Source organism: Balaenoptera musculus, chromosome 17 (genome assembly GCF_009873245.2).
Source record: "Balaenoptera musculus isolate JJ_BM4_2016_0621 chromosome 17, mBalMus1.pri.v3, whole genome shotgun sequence".
NCBI classification, from domain to species: domain Eukaryota; kingdom Metazoa; phylum Chordata; class Mammalia; order Artiodactyla; family Balaenopteridae; genus Balaenoptera; species Balaenoptera musculus.
In genome coordinates, this window is record NC_045801.1 from 62,219,056 (window position 1) to 62,233,624 (window position 14,569).

The window sequence follows — 14,569 nt, forward strand, 5'->3', positions numbered from 1 at the left end:
ATGGCCTACGTCAGGACTTCCCTTGTGGTCCAGTGATTGAGAGTCCCCCTTCCAGTGCAGGGGACACAGGTTCTATCCCTGGCTGGGAACTAAGATCCCACATGCTGCAGGGCAACTAAGCCTGCATGCCACAACTAGAGAGTCCGTGTTCCACAACTACAGCACCCACGGGCTCTGAAGCCTCCGCGTACCACAACTAGAGAGAAGCCCACATGCCGCAGGTGGGACCCAATGCAGCCAAAAATAAATAAATAAATATATATATATTAAATAAATATATTTATTTAATATATATATTATTTATTATATATATATTATTTATTTATATTATATATTATTTATATATATAGTATTTATATTATATATTATTTATTTATATATTTATTTAATATTATATATTATAATAATATTAAATATAATATATTATAATATATTATATATAATTTATATTATATATTATTTATTTATATATATTTATTTAATATATATTAAATAAATATAAATATATATATAAATAAAAATTTCTTTTAAATAAAGATGGTCTATGTGCTGTAATATAATTCTCATGGTTGTTAAAAATACTACCTTAGATGATGCAATTCTAAGACACTGCTGATTATATTAAATTTTCTCCCTATAAATTTAAAGTTCGTTTTAATATCATAATATTTTTGGTATGATAAAATAACACACATAGAGACTGAGTGTAAAATACCTTCTGTATTAGTAAGAATAATGCTAACATCTGCAACAACAACAAAAAAAACCACCCAGAGGTTCATGTCTTAACCCTGTAGATTTTTCTTGCTAATATAAGTTCAGTGTGGGTGTCCTGATCAGCAGCAAATTTCCTCCGGCCTATGTAGATCCTTCTGTCTTTTGACTCTACTATTCTCTGAGTTTGACATCTGTGTCTGTTCCAATGGGAGGAGAAAGTATGTGGGAAGGATCAGGGAAGATTTGTAAGGGCCAAGTCTCTTTATGGCATAAATGACTTGGATTTGATAATACCTAATTTCTACCTGCAGAAGAAATACCATGGTAAAAAAAAAAAAAAAAAAAAAAAAATTCCCTAAATCCCTTTTACTTCTATGATTCTAGGTCTTTTGGAAGTTTATAGATTAATATTTAGCTAATTAGCATCCATATCATTTGTCTTGTTAATCTTGTCATTCGAGTATGGTTTAGAATAGATCCATATCCATATAATGTTGTTCTTTATTTAGTACACTGTTTTGTGTAATTTCATGATGTAAAGTCAATATTTGAATTTTATCTACAAATAAAATGTGCATAGTTGCATTTACTGCAAAACATTGAGTGGACTTCATTCAAGATTTAAAGACATAAATTAGTACTAGTATGCAATGATACATAAGCATGACATTTTGCTGGAAACAGATCACTCCATCCGGTATTGCTTAGTGCTTTTTTAATAAGGTTATATTAAATTTTTGTAGTGAAACTTGAAACCAAATGAAACTTTCTTCTTGGGGTTTATTTCTAGAGGTTTGGGTTTGTCTGTAAACTCCAAATCCATGTGTGGTTCATAGAAAATGTTGGTAAGACTCAATCAACTTTTAGAAAACCTGGATAGAATTTCAAGCAATTAGGAACAAGAAGATGAATGTGCTTTGTTTACTTTAGACCAAATTCTGTGGCTTTGAATTTAGAATTGAACAATTGGAGTTTAAGTTCCATTCACAGGGAAAACATGACTTCCTAGTGGAAAGACCTGGAGAAAACAACTTTTACTTTGGAAAAATATAAAAATTGTTCATGCATGGGTTCTGGAACAAAACATCGTGGTTCAAAAGAGGTTGCCTGAGAAGAATTTAAAGAAACTGTGTAATACAGTATGTTACTGTTGGTTGTTATTCTCACTACTGAAGTGAACTCCCAGAAGCCATAAGAGGTGTCAACACATATAATCTTCTTGGGCAAGAAAATGTTAACATAAGTCATATATTAATGAACAAAATTCAACAAGTTGCTTTTAAAATACACAACAGAATGTTTTTAAAAGCAAACAGTTATCAGTGCATTGTCTGAATTCAGCTGATTGTATTCCAAATAATAATTCCTGGGAGGTAAATAAATGAAATCATTATCCTCATCGTTTCAGAGGCAGGAAATCTGCTACTTGGTGTTAAGGGTTGAATTCGTGTGTGCTATGTGATAATGTGAGCTTTACAACCTTACTGCTCAGACAACAACTACCACCAAGACCTGGGTTGATTCACATGGTTGAAGAAAACTCTGTTATATTTGTGTGCTTATGATTTTCCTTTTGGCCTTTTATAGATTTTGATTGGATAGCTTCATGGAAGAAGTGAATTTTCAAGAGATATAGCTAAAAATACTGGTAAACTGGAACACTAAGAGAAAAAATAACTTCTTCCAATTATATAGAGTGTGGAAAAGAGATACAGATCATGAATGTCAGAGGATGTAGTTAAAGGGATGATTAAGCCCCAGACCTGGGGAAGATGAAGAGACAGACTTAGAACTGAGAAAACTTCTGTCACGGCTTGTATACGGTGTTGGATTCTCTTTTGCTAGAAAAACATATTTTTAAATTAAGGATGGAAATACTGTAAAAATTCAAAAACAGGCTATTAAATCTAAAATTTCTGAAATCAGTTCTACTCCTCAAATTTAAGCTGGATTCTTCTCTCCCAAGAGAAAAAAAATGAGATTTCTAGAGATAAGTTTTGGACTAGCCTGGGCTGCTATTTGAGTGGGATCCATTTGGAACAAACTTGGGTCAATTCTGAAGTCAATGCAATCTGGTTTTCAAATAAACCTGGACTGAGTTAAAGGTTGGGATGAAAGCCAGCAGAAACCTGCAAACAGGTGAAATTTAACAAAAGAAGCTAATTTGAATTGATTTTAAGATTTCTCCTGACCCAGTTCTGGAGGGACCAGCCAAAATATTGAATGGTTATTCCGGATTTGGATTTGCTTAAATAAGTTTGTATGCAAATACCCAGGGAAACAAAATGTCATGTTTTGTGAAACCTTGCTTAATTTGAAAGCCATAACCTGAAAAGATCCAGACTTAACCCAGGTTTGTAAACAGCACTGGAAAGTTTTAGATTTTGCAAGCTGATTGATTTGTAAGCAAATTGAGGAAGAAGCTTATTTTTTTGTTTTGTTTTGTTTCTTTTATTTTTGTTTAAATGTAATTCAGATTCCATGAATTCTAAGTTTTTAATTCAATAACTGGGGGTGAAAACCTTAGAACTGCTGGAAAGAAGAGATTCCAAATAGAGAGTAATTCAAATAAAAGGTAAACAGAATTAATAATCCAAAATTCTCCACTTGGATAATTCAAACTCCCAAGCAGATACGTACAAAGAAGAAAAAGAAATAGAATTCTAAACAGAAAATATTTGTTACAATTTCATCTAGATTACTGATGACAACAAAACCTGCCATTTTCTCCTCATTAATTATTTTTCTAAATAAGGTCCCCATCATTAGTATAATCATCTGAACCCAGCACTGATGAAGAGAACTCAAAAGCAGTATTCACCTATAGAAAAAAGGATGATAGACTCGGGATTAATTCAAAGCATGTTACTCAACATTTTTTTAATTCTTAGGCAAAATCAGTAAACTCCAATTAAACTGTAAACTTACAGAGGACCAGTGACAGTATATTCTATATCCTTTTAAAAGTACTCAAGATATCTAACAAGGTGTTAGCTAGAGAATAGGTCCTATTAGGACTTCATGCTTTTAGAACATACCAAGTTCTATCCACTGAAAGGATCTAGAAAAAAACATATCATCCCAATAACAATAACCAACCCTCACATCAATTTCCCATTAACAGGGATCAAGGCTCTTTGAAAAAAGAGCTGATTCCAAGTCTGGGACAGGAAATGTAAAACATGTGCTTGAAGCATTTTATCATACCGTAAAGCAAGGGAGCTATCAAATTATATTATGCACATAATAACTCAGAAACCAACTTGAATAGACTTATAGTGGCCAAAGATAGGACAATATGAACATTAGTAAGATAATAAAGGCAGTGAATTGAAACATATGTAATATGTTTAAATGCCTGCAAAATATTAACAAAAATCCCTCATTGTTCATCTTTGGAGAATACTAGGAAACCAATCCACTATTTTGAAAACTGGAAAATAATAGAAAAGGACCAAGTCGTTAATGTACACTTCAGCATGGTAGCCAATATTAGGACATGAAGGAAAAAGCAGAGGATAGAGATCTCAAAGATATGCAAGCTATATTGATTTAAACACAGAAGGTAAAGTAAAAAGTTCAACTCCTCTCCCTCATATACCCCTTCACAATTCCAATTCCCTCTCCAGATTCAACCACTATTAAGAGCTTTAGTGTTAAATTTTTTCATATGTGCTTACATATTTCTGTACATAAATGGAATCACACATAGTAATACACATATACTAATCTTCAGTTTACTCTTGACGATCTTTCTACTTACTCTTTTAATTGCTACATAGTATTATGCATGTGCAATAATTTGTTTATTAATTCTCTTATTGATAATCAAGATGGTTTCCAGTTTTTATGTTCCAACTCTGCTACCATGCATATCCTTATTCATATGTCTCTGTATTCATATGCAATTGTTCTAATAAAATGGAGTCTTAAAGGTCAAATAATTGCGCCAGATGATACATGCAATTATAACAGCCTTATTTGGGTATAATTAATATAAATAAATATACAGTTTAATAATTTCTGACATATGAATTCATCACCACCCACAAACACATGCAAAAACTATCCATCACCCCCATGTTTTCTCAAGCCCCTTGGTAATACCTCTCTCTCACACCTTTCCCAATCCCCAAGTCATCACTATCTGCTTTCTGTCACTCGTCAAAGGAAATTGCACTGGACTGAGTTAAACAAGCTAGGAAGACTTTATTCAAAACTATTGCAATAGAGGCAAGGGAGGACCTTCAAGATGGTGGAGGAGTAAGACATGGAAATCACCTTCCTCCACACAAATACATCAAAAATACAGGGCTTCCCTGGTGGCGCAGTGGTTGAGAATCTGCCTGCCAATGCAGGGGACACAGGTTCGAGCCCTGGTCTGGGAAGATCCCACATGCCGTGGAACGACTAGGCCCGTGAGCCACAATTGCTGAGCCTGCGCGTCTGGAGCCTTTGCTCCGTAACAAGAGAGGCCAATAGTGAAAGGCCCGCGCACCACGATGAAGAGTGGCCCCCACTTGCCACAACTAGAGAAAGCCCTCGCACAGAAACGAAGACCCAACACAGCCATAAATAAATAAATAAATAAAATTTTTAAAAAAAATACATCTACATGTGGAACAGCTCCTACAGAACACCTACTGAACGCTGGCAGAAGAACTCAAACTTCCCAAAAGGCAAGAAATTCCCCCACGTATCTGGTTGTGTGGCTGACAGGGTCTTGGTGTTCTGGCTGGGTGTCAGGCATGAGCCTCTGAGGTGGGAGAGCCGAGTTCAGGACATTGGTCCACCAGAGACCTCCCAGCCCCACGTAATATCAATCATCGAGAGCTCTCCCAGAGATCTCCGTCTCAATGCTAGACCCAGCTCCACTCAACGAACAGCAAGCTCCAGTGCTGGACACCCAATGCCAAAAAAACTAGCAAAACAGGAACACAACCCTATCCTGCCTAAAATCATAATAAGTTCACAGACACCCCAAAACACACCATAGGACGTGGTCCTGCCCACCAGAAAGACGAGATCCAGCATCATCCACCAGAACACAGGCACCAATCCCCTCCACCAGGAAGCCTACACAACCCACTGAACCAACCTTACCCACTGGAGGCAGACACCAAAAAGAATGAGAACTACGAAACTGCAGCCTGCAAAAAGGAGACCCCAAACATAGTAAGTTAAGCAAAATGAGAAGACAGAGATACACAGCTGATGAAAGAGCAAGGTGAAAACCCACCAGACCAAACAAATGAAGAGGAAATAGGTAGTCTACCTGAAAAAGAATTCAGAGTAATGATAGTAAAGATGATCCAAAATCTTGGAACTAGAATGGAGAAAATACAAGAAACATTTAACAAGGACCTAGAAGAACTAAAGAGAAAACAAACAATGATGAACAACAAAATAAATGCAATTAAAAACTCTCTAGAAGGAATCAATAGAAGAATAACTGAGGCAGAGGAATAGATAAGTGACCTGGAAGATAAAATAGTGGCAATAACTACCACAGAGCAGAATAAAGAAAAAAGAATGAAAAGAATTGAGGACAGTCTCAGAGACCTCTGGGATCACATTAAACGCACCAACATTAGAATTATAGGAGTCCCAGAAGAAGAAGAGAAAAAGAAAGGGACTGAGAAAATATTTGAAGAGATTATAGTTGAAAACTTCCCTAATATGGGAAAGGAAATGTCAAGTCCAGGAAACACAGAGAGTCCCATACAGGAAAATCCAAGGAGAAACATGCCAAGACACATTTTAATCAAACTATCCAAAATTAAATACAAAGAAAAAATATTAAAAGCAGCAAGGGAAAAGCAACAAATAACATACAAGGGAATCCCCATAAGGTCAACAGCTCATCTTTCAGCAGAAAATCTGTAAGCCAGAAGGGTGTGGCAGGACATATTTAAAGTGATGAAAGAGAAAAACCTACAACCAATATTACTCTACCCAGCAAGGATCTCATTCAGATATGATGGAGAAACTAAAACCTTTACAGACAAGCAAAAGCTAAGAGAATTCAGCACCACCAAACCAGCATTGCAACAAATGCTAAAGGAACTTCTCTAGGCAGGAAACACGAGAGAAGGAAAAGACCTACAATAACAAACCCAAAACAATTAGGAAAATGGCAATAGGAACATACATATCGATAATTACCTTAAATGTAAATGGCTAAATGCACCAACCAAAAGACATAGACTGGCTGAATGGATACAAAAACAAGACCCATATATATGCTGTCTACAAGAGACCCACTTCAGACCTAGGGACACATACAGACTGAAGGTGAGGGGATGGAAAAAGATATTCCATGCAAATGGAAATCAAAAGAAAGCTGGAGTACAATTCTCATATCAGAAAAAATAGACTTTAAAATAAAGACTATAATAAGAGACAGAGAAAGTCACTACATAATGATCAAGGGATGAATCCAAGATGAAGATACAGCAATAGTAAATATTTATGCACCCAACATAGGAGCACCTCAGTAAATAAGGCAAATGCTAACAGCCATAAAAGGGGAAATCAACAATAACACAATCATAGTAGAGGACTTTAACACCCCACTTTCACCAATGGACATGTTATCCAAAATGAAAATAAATAAGGAAACACAAGCTTTAAATGACACATTAAACAAGATGGACTTAATTGATATTTATGGGACATTCCATCCAGAAACAACAGAATACACTTTCTTCTCAAGTGCTCATGGAACATTCTCCAGAATAGATCATATCTTGGGTCACAAATCAAGCCTTGGTAAATTTAAGAAAATTGAAATTGTATCAACTATCTTTTCCGACCACAATGCTATGAGACTAGATATCAATTACAGGAAAAAATCTGGAAAAAATACACACACATGGAGGCTAAACAATACACTACTTAATTACCAAGAGATCACTGAAGAAACCAAAGAGGAAATCAAAAAATACCTAGAAACAAATGACAGTGAAACCACAATAACCCAAAACCTATGGGATGCAGCAAAAGCAGTTCTAAGAGGGAAGTTTATAGCAATACAGTTCTGCCACAAGAAACAAGAAACATCTCAAATAAACAACCTAACCTTACACCTAAGGTAATTAGCGAAAGAAGAACAAAAAAAAACCCCAAAGTTAGCAGAAGGAAAGAATCATAAAGATCAAATCAGAAATAAGTGAAAAAGAAATGAAGGAAACAGTTGCAAAGATCAATAAAACTAAAAGCTAGTTACTTGAGAAGATAAACAAAATTGATAAACCATTAGCCAGACTCATCAAGAAAAAAAGGGACAAGACTCAAATCAATAGAATTAGAAATGAAAAAGGAGAAGTAACAACTGACACTGCAGAAATACAAAGGATCATGAGAGATTACTAAAAGCAACTATATGCCAATAAAATGGACAACCTGGAAGAAAAGGACGCATTCTTAGAAAACCACAATCTTCTGAGACTGAACCAGGAAGAAATAGAAAATATAAGTAGACCAATCACAAGCACTGAAATTGAGACTGTGATTAAAAATCTTCCAACAAACAAAAGCCCAGGACCAGATGGCTTCACAGGCGAATTCTATCAAACATTTAGAGAAGAACTAACACCTATCCTTCTCAAACTCTTCCAAAATATAGCAGAGGGAGGAATACTCCCAAACACATTCTATGAGGCCACCATCACCCCAATACCAAAACCAGACAAAGATGTCACAAAGAAAGAAAACTACAGGCCAATATCACTGATGAACATAGATGCAAAAATCCTCAACAAAATACTAGCAAACAGAATCCAACAGCACATTTAAAGGATCATACACCATGGTCAAGTGGGGTTTATTCCAGGAATGCAAGGATTCTTCAATATACACAAATTAATCAATGTGAAAAACCATATTAACAAATTGAAGGAGAAAACCATATGATCCTCTCAATAGATGCACAAAAAGCTTTTGACAAAATTCAACACCATTTATGATAAAAGCCCTCCAGAAAGTAAGCATAGAGGGAACTTACCTCAACGTAATAAAGGCCATATATGACAAACCCACAGCCAACATCGTTCTCAATTGTGATAAATTGAAACCATTTCCACTAAGATCAAGAACAAGACAAGGTTGCCTACTCTCACCACTATTATTCAACATAGTTTTGGAAGCGTTAGCCACAGCAATCAGAGAAGACAAAGAAATAAAAGGAATCCAAATCGGAAAAGAAGTAAAACTGTCACTGTTTGCAGATGACATGACACTATACATAGAGAATCTTAAAGATGCTACCAGAAAACTACTACAGCTAATCAATGAATTTGGTAAAGTAGCAGGATACAAAATTAATGCACAGAAATCTCTTGCATTCCTATACACTAATGATGAAAACTCTGAAAGAGAAATTAAGGAAACACTCCCATTTACCATTGCAACAAAAAAGAATAAAATACCTAGGAATAAACGTACCTAAGGAGACAGAAGACCTGTATGCAGAAAACTGTAAGGCACTGATGAAGGAAATTAAAGATGATACCAACAGATGGAGAGATATACCATGTTCTTAGATTGGAAGAATTAACATTGTGAAAATGACTCTACTACCCAAAGCAATCTACAGATTCAATGCCATCCTTATCAAACTACCAATGGTATTTTTCACAGAACTAGAGCAAAAAAATTTCACAATTTGTATGGAAACACAAAAGATCCCTAATAGCGAAAGCAATCTTGAGAAAGAAAAACAGAGCTGGAGGATTCAGGCTCCCCGACTTCAGACTATACTACAAAGCTACAGTAATCAAGACAATATGGTACTGGCACAAAGGCAGAAATATGGATCAATGCAATAGGATAGAAAGCCCAGCGATAAACCCACACACATATGGTCACCTTATCTTTGATAAAGGAGGCAAGAATATACAGTGGAGAAAAGACAGCCTCTTCAATACACCATTGTAAAGCAATTTTACTCCAATAAAGATGTTAAAAATAAAAAAGAAGGTATTTTAAGTAAGAAGCTTAATGGAAATTGTGAAATTTGCAGAAAAATTTATTGTACCGTTAAAAATAAAAGACGAACTAGAAGCAACCTCAGTGTACCAAAGAGATTATTTCATAAATTCATGTACATGAACCTGTGGAATATTTTAAAATCATAAAATCATTAAAAATTACAATATCTATTAAGAAAAAGAAAAACAATATGTATTGTGAGCTTAAAAATTTGTTAAGAGGGTAGAGCTTATGTTAACATAAGGTCTTGTTGCAAGAAATTTTAAAAAGGGCGCGTGAGGAAACTTTGGAGATAATGGATGCTTATTACCTTGTTTGTGGTGATGGTATCAGAGTGTGTGCATATGTCCACACTCACCAAGTTTTATATGTTCAAAGTATGCAATTTTATATTTCATTTATACATCAATAAAGCTGATCAAACAAACAAACAAAAAAAAACTATTGCAATAGAGATAAAGACTATTTCAATAAGGAAGAGAGACGGAACTCAACTCCACTGAGGAAGGCAGGAGAGTTTTTAAGCCCTGGGGTAAGCTAGTGGAAAAGTACTAGATGAAGATGAGGGAGATTGGTTAATGTGATTAGGCCACCTGTGCTTGTTAATTCCTGCTTATCAAATCCAGGCTCCTACCCTCCTATTAAGACTGGGAGATAAAAGCCCTGTCTTTCTGGATGATTACATTTCAAAGAGATGGCCCCCAGATCTTTAAGAGATAGTCCTAGATTGTAAAACTGAGGAGAGGCTGGGAGACAATTTATATCTCAAAGGGGCAAAAAACTTAAAATTGCAAGTTTTCTAAAGTAAATGCTCCAGAAAAAGGGAGGTCAGGGACCTATAGTCAGGAAGAAATCTGTCTAAAAGTTTAGTCAAGCTGAAGGGGTTCATTAAGGCCATCTTGGTCACACTATAGATTAGTTTGAGTTTTCTAGAATTTTATATAAATGGAGTCATAAAGCAAGTAAACTTTTTGTCTGGCAGCTCTTACTCAGCATAAATATTTTTATATGTATCCATGTTGTGGCATGCATCAATAATTTGTTCCTTTTTATTACTGAGTAGTATCGTAGTGTATTCACACACCACAATTTGTTTTTCCATTCATCTACTGATGAACATTTAGGTCATTTCCAGTTTGGGGATATTACATATAAAGCTGCTATAAACATTCATGTATAAGTCTTTGCATGGAATATACTTTAATTTCTTCTGGTTGAATGCCTGGGAATCAAACAGTTGATGCATGCCTACCATACATTTTAAGAAACTGCCAAGCTGTTTACTTGTAGTAGTGTTTACTCTACATTTCCACCAGCAGTATATGAGAATTCCAGTTGCCCCACATCCTCACCACCACTTGGTATCGTCAGTCCTTTTAATTTGAGACATTCCAGTAGTTGTATAGGAATGTATCACTGTGGTTTTACTTTGCATTTCCTTAAAGACTAATGACGTTGAGCATCTTTTTATTTGGTTATTTGTCATCCATATATCTTCTTTGATAAAATGCCAGTTCAAATCTTTTACTTATTTTTTGTTGGATTATTTTCTCATTTAAATTTTTGATATATTTAGGAGAGAAATCCTTTATAAGACAGGAGAATTGCAAATATTTTCCCAATTTGTGGCTTGTTTTTTCATTCTGATAAAAGTATCTTTTAAAAAAGCAGAAGTTCTTGATTTGGATGAAGTCTAACTTAACAACATTTTTCTTTTATGGATTGTGCTTTGGATAATGTTACTAAGAAACCTTTGTCACAAAGGTTTTCTCCTATGTTTTCTTCTTGAAATTGTATAGTTTTAGGTTGTACAATTAGGACTCTATTTTGAGTTGATTTTTTTTGTACCTGTGAAGTTTGGATCAAAGTTCCTTTTTTTGCACATAGCCAACTATTCCAGCATCACCTGGTGAAAGACTACATTTTGCCACCGAATTACTTTTGCATGTTTGTCAAAAATCAACTGACCACATATGTCAGTGGGTGAGGAAATGTAGAGTTGCATGCTCGAGTCTATGATGCATTTGCTGAGGAAAACAACGGAAAATAAGAGATTGCTAATTGGCAATTATTTAAAGTAACTACATCAAATGTAATTGATATAAACCCATTACCTCAGATGGTTTTTGGACAAACCCTTTGGGGTCTCTCCCAGACTTTTTCATTCCTTTCAATATGGACAGGGTGAGAATTTTTGAATCTTTAAATTCTGTATCCTTTAGAAAGCCCAAAGAAAACCCACAAACATATGGTCACCTTATCTTTGATAAAGGAGGCAAGAATATACAGTGGAGAAAAGACAGCCTCTTCAATAAGTGGTGCTGGGAAAACTGGACAGCTACATGTAAAAGAATGAAATTAGAACACTCCCTAACACCATACACAAAAATAAACTCAAAATGGATTAAAGACCTAAATGTAAGGCCAGCCACTATAAAACTCTTAGAGGAAAACATAGGCAGAACCCTCTATGACATAAATCACAGCAAGATCCTTTTTGACCCACCTCCTAGAGAAATGGAAATAAAAACAAAAATAACCAAATGGGACCTAATGAAACTTAAAAGCTTTTGCACAGCAAAGGAAACCATAAACAAGACAAAAAGACAACCCTCAGAATGGGAGAAAATACTTGCAAATGAAGCAACTGACAAAGGATTAATCTCCAAAATTTACAAGCAGCTCATGCAGCTCAATATCAAAAAACAAGCAACCCAATCCAAAAATGGTCAGAAGACCTAAATAGACATTTCTCCAAAGAAGATATTCATGTGTTTCATGTGCCAACAAACACATGAAAAGATGCTCAACATCACTAATCATTAGAGAAATGCAAATCAAAACTACAATGAGATATCATCTCACACCAGTCAGAATGACCATCATCAAAAAATCTACAAACAATAAATGCTAGAGAGGGTGTGGAGAATAGGGAACCCTCTTGCACTGTTGGTGGGAATGTAAATTGATTCAGCCACTATGGAGAACAGTATGGAGGTTCCTTAAAAAACTAAAAATAGAACTACCATATGACCCAGCAATCCCACTACTGGGCATATACCCTGAGAAAACCATAATTCAAAAAGAGTCATGTACCACAATGTTCATTGCAGCTCTATTTACAATAGCCAGGACATGGAAGCAACCTAAGTGTCCATCAACAGATGAATGGATAGAGATGTGGTGGCACATATATACAATGGAATATTACTCAGCCATAAAAAGAAACAAAATTGAGTAATTTGTAGTGAGGTGGATGGACCTAGAGTCTGTCATACAGGGTGAAGTAAGTCAGAAAGAGAAAAACAAATACTGTATGCTAACACATATATATATGGAATCTAAAAAAAAAAAAAAAAAATGGTCATGAAGAACCTAGGGGCAAGATGGGAATAAAGACACAGACCTACTAGAGAATGGACTTGAGGACACAGGGAGGGGGAAGGGTAAGCTGGGACAAAGAGAGTGGCATGGACATATTTACACTACCAAACGTAAAATAGATAGCTAGTGGGAAGCAGCCGCATAGCACAAGAAGATCAGCTCGGTGCTTTGTGACCACCTAGAGGGTTGGGATAGGGAGGATGGGAGGGAGGGAAACGCAAGAGGGAAGAGATATGGGGACATATGTATATGTATAACTGATTCACTTTGTTATAAAGCAGAAACTAACACACCATTGTATAGCAATTATACTCCAGTAAAGATGTTTAAAAAAAAAAAAAAGGAAGAGCTTAGGGGGAAAGAAGACTTTGAAAATGAATTGAAAACAAACTCAAAGGCACTGGACCTTCATTACAAGTTCCTCCTGCTGGGCAAGAGGCTGTTAAAATGAAATAAAGAATTTAAGCAGCAAAAAAAAAAGAAAGTGTGCTCACATTACTCTATCATCATGCTGAATTAATTTCAAGATAGACTTGTCCTGAGTAAATTCAAATTAATTAATTTTAAATGTTAATCTTTTATGATTATAAAATTAGTACATGCTCATTCTAGAACATTTGGAAAGAAGAAAAAATAAACAGAAGGAAAAAATTGAAACAAAGAAATTCTGTATACTTTCTGATTAACAATTCCATCTTTAAGTCATTTCCCTCTTCTCTAATTTTACTGTAAGCAGTCAAGAGAAGCCAAGCCACGTCTTCAACACCAGGCCTAGAAATTTCCTCAGCCAAATATTCAATTTCATTGCTCACAAGTTCTACCTTCTACAAAACATGAGAACACAAACATAATCTAGCCAAGATCTTTGCCACTTTAGAACAAGGATGGCCTTCCCTCCATTGTCCAATAACATGACCCTCATTTCCACCTGGACCTCATCACAATGGCCTTCACTGTCCACACGCCTATCAAAAATCTGTTAAGATTACCAAGGTATTCTCTAAGATTCTCTATAGCCTTCCTCTTTTATTTCTGGGCTCTCACCAGAATCACCCTTTACATTCTGTTCACAACTAAGGAGGCTTTTTCTACCATGTACCTCAAAACTCGGTCCAGCCTCTACTCATTACCCAGGTCCAAAGCCACATCCACATTTTTAGGTATCTGTTACAGCAGCACCTGCACTTCTCAGTACCAATTTCTATCTTAACCCATTCAGGCTGAGATAACAAAATACTGTAAACTGGGTGGCTTATAAAGAACAGAAATTTATTTTACAGTTCTGGAGGCTGGGAAGTCCAAGATCAAGACAGCAGCATATTCAGTGTCTAACGAGGTTCCATTTCCCTCTTGATGGCTATCTTCTCATTGTAAACTCGCATGGCAGAAGCAACAAGGGAGCTCTCTCGGGCCTCTTTTATAAGGGTACTAATCCCACTGGTAGGACTCTGCCCTCATGATCCAACCACCTCCTATA